Below are 3,122 nucleotides of genomic sequence, written 5' to 3'. Positions count from 1 at the left end.
TGTGTATTGATTACAGAAGGCTCAATAGAGCTACCAGAAAGGATCATTTTCCTTTACCATTCATAGACCAGATGCTAGAAAGACTAGCAGGTCATGATCTGTGCAATGCACCTGCAACCTTTCAAAGGTGCATGCTCTCTATTTTCTCTGATATGGTGGAAAAATTTCTGGAAGTCTTCATGGATGACTTTTTAGTATTTGGAGACTCATTCAGCTCCTGTCTTGACCATCTAGCACTTGTTCTAAAGAGGTGCCAAGAGACTAACCTGGTTTTAAACTGGGAGAAATGTCAATTTATGGTGACTGAAGGAATTGTCCTTGGGCACAAAATTTTGAACAAGGGAATAGAGGTGGATCAAGCTAAGATAGAGGTAATTGAAAAATTACCACCACCTGCTAATGTGAAGGCAATTAGAAGCTTTCTAGGGCATGCAGAATTCTATAGGAGGTTTATAAAAGATTTTTCAAAAATTGCAAAACCTCTGAGTAATCTGCTAGCTGCTGACAAGCCATTTATCTTTGATAAGGAGTGTCTGTAGGCGTTTAAGACTCTGAAAGCTAAGCTGGTCACAGCACCATTCATCTCTGCACCAGACTGGACATTACCATTTGAACTAATGCCATTGGTGCAGTGTTGGGACAAAGGCATGACAAGCTTCTGCACGTCATTTATTATGCCAATCATGTTTTAAATGACACACAGAAGAACTACACAACCACAGAAAAAGAGTTACTTGCAGTGGTTTACGCCATTGACAAGTTCAGATCTTATTTAGTAGGATCAAAAGTGATTGTGTACACTGACTATGCTGCTCTTAAATATCTACTCACAAAGCAGGATTCAAAACCCAGACTCATAAGATGGGTGTTGCTTCTGCAAGAGTTTGTTATAGAAATAAGAGACAGAAAAGGGACAAAGAACCAAGTAGCAGATCACCTGTCCCGAATAGAACCAGTAGAAGGGGCATCCCTCCCTCTTACTGAGATCTCTGAAAACTTTCCGGATGAGCAACTCTTTTCCATCCAGAAAGTACCATGGTTTGCAGACATTACAAACTACAAGGCTGTGAGATTCATACCCAAAGAGTATAGTAGGCAGCAATCAAAGAAATTGATTTCGGATGCAAAGTACTATCTTTGGGATGAACCATATCTCTTCAAGAGATGTGCAGACGGAGTAATTCATAGATGTGTGCCTAAAGAAGAAGCACAGAAGATCCTCTGGCATTGCCATGGATCACAGTATGGAGGACATTTTGGAAGTGAGCAAACAGCCACAAGAGTCCTCCAATGTGGCTTCTACTGGCCTACTCTCTATAAAGACTCCCGAGAGTTTGTACGTAATTGTGGCAGTTGCCAAAGATCTGGCAATCTACCTCACGGTTATGCCATGACTCAACAAGGGATCTTGGAGATTGATTTGTTTGATGTATGGGGTATTGACTTCATGGGGCCTTTCCCACCATCATACTCAAACACTTATATTCTGGTAGCAGTGGATTATGTATCCAAATGGGTGGAGGCTATTGCAACACCCACTAATGATACTACTAGAAACACATCTTCAACATATTTGGTGTCCCTAGAGTACTAATCAGTGATGGGGGCGCTCATTTCTGTAATAAACAGTTTTACTCTGCTATGGTTCGATATGGAGTTAGCCATAGGGTGGCAACTCCATATCATCCACAGACAAATGGGCAAGCTGAAGTCTCTAATAGAGAACTTAAAAGAATCCTGGAATGGACTATGATTAACCGTAGAAGGGATTGGGCAAGAAGCTTAGATGATGCTCTGTGGGCATACAGAACATCATTCAAGACTCCTATAGGGACTTCTCCATACCAGCTTGTGTATGGAAAAGCTTGTCACTTGCCAGTGGAACTGGAACACAAGGCCTATTGGGCAACCAGATTCCTAAACCTTGATGCCAAGTTAGCTGGAGAAAAATGATTGCTCCAGTTAAATGAGCAAGAGGAATTCAGACTCAATGCTTTCGAAAATGCAAAAATTTACAAAGAGAAAGTAAAAAGATGGCATGATAAGAAGCTATCATCCAGAGTCTTTGAGCCAGGGCAGAAAGTTCTGCTGTTTAACTCTAGGCTCAGATTATTCCCTGAAAAGTTGAAATTCCGGTGGAGAGGACCATATGCGATTATAGGTGTGTCACCATATGGATATGTAGAGCTTCAGGATAATGACTCTAACAAAAAATTCATTGTTAATGGACAGAGAGTCAAACATTATCTTGAAAGCAATTTTGAGCAAGAATGCTCAAAACTGAGACTTGATTAAAACTCAGTAATAGTCCAGCTAAAGACTGTAACACCCTACCATACAGAGTCTTATGCTTAAGTCATAATTCAGAGATGGCAAGGTGTTACGACCTCTAAAATAAAAATTTAGTACGTATAGTAGTATGAATGATTGATTATAACTAGGAGCCTTTGTAGAAAGAGGGGTAAACAAAAAAACCGCAACTCAAAAGCGCAACACTCCGATCGATAACGTAACGAACAAGGATAAACCAACGCGAGATTATATATATTCAAAAGAGTGTCAAAAACAGGAATATCAAGACTCAAAATCCGGCTGCGAAGATAACCGGTCCGAGCATAGCAATATATACATATGATAAAAAAAATAAGGAAAATCCCAAAGGAAACCCAAAGGGACACAAAAGCATAAACCTATTCTCCAAAATCTCCCATAAGAGAAGTCATCACAGTTTGTATTATTTAATGGAGATAGAAGTATCTAAGCAAAACATATAAACCAAAACATAGCCCCGAGAACAAAGGATCTTCGCAATTCTAGAAGTCTCCAGCATGCCTCAGCGGGAAACCACACGTCCTGCATCTGAAAACCACAAAATCCGCATGGGTGAGAACCAGAGGTCCCCAGCATGGTAACAGCTTCCACATATATAATACATAATAATGGAGGAAAGTCGAAGGCAATCCTAGAACTTCCTCCAGATAATATCAAGGCTTATAAACAGGCTAAACAATAAAGGGCATCTGACTAAAGATTCTTCAGTCTAACTAATACTTCCCTTTCCAATTCCTTCAAACCTCCCAACCACCAGCAGGAGTATAAAGTAGCAAACACAGTTATATCAA

General features: G+C 40.1%; 1 long non-coding RNA gene across 1 annotated transcript in view; it reads right to left on the bottom strand.

The window, feature by feature from the left end:
* Nucleotides 1-2,775: 2,775 nt before the first annotated feature.
* The window catches only part of LOC127741432 (uncharacterized), a 2,474-nt gene continuing 2,127 nt past the window's right edge, over nucleotides 2,776-3,122 (bottom strand). Inside the window, exon 3 of the long non-coding RNA XR_008002519.1 lies at nucleotides 2,776-2,859. This is a non-coding gene — a long non-coding RNA (uncharacterized LOC127741432). The remainder of the gene's footprint in view (nucleotides 2,860-3,122) is intronic.

The sequence above is a fragment of the Arachis duranensis genome, chromosome 9 (genome assembly GCF_000817695.3).
Source record: "Arachis duranensis cultivar V14167 chromosome 9, aradu.V14167.gnm2.J7QH, whole genome shotgun sequence".
NCBI classification, from domain to species: domain Eukaryota; kingdom Viridiplantae; phylum Streptophyta; class Magnoliopsida; order Fabales; family Fabaceae; genus Arachis; species Arachis duranensis.
The sequence above is the reverse complement of the archived record's forward strand: the minus strand, read 5'-3'. Positions and strand labels throughout refer to the sequence as shown.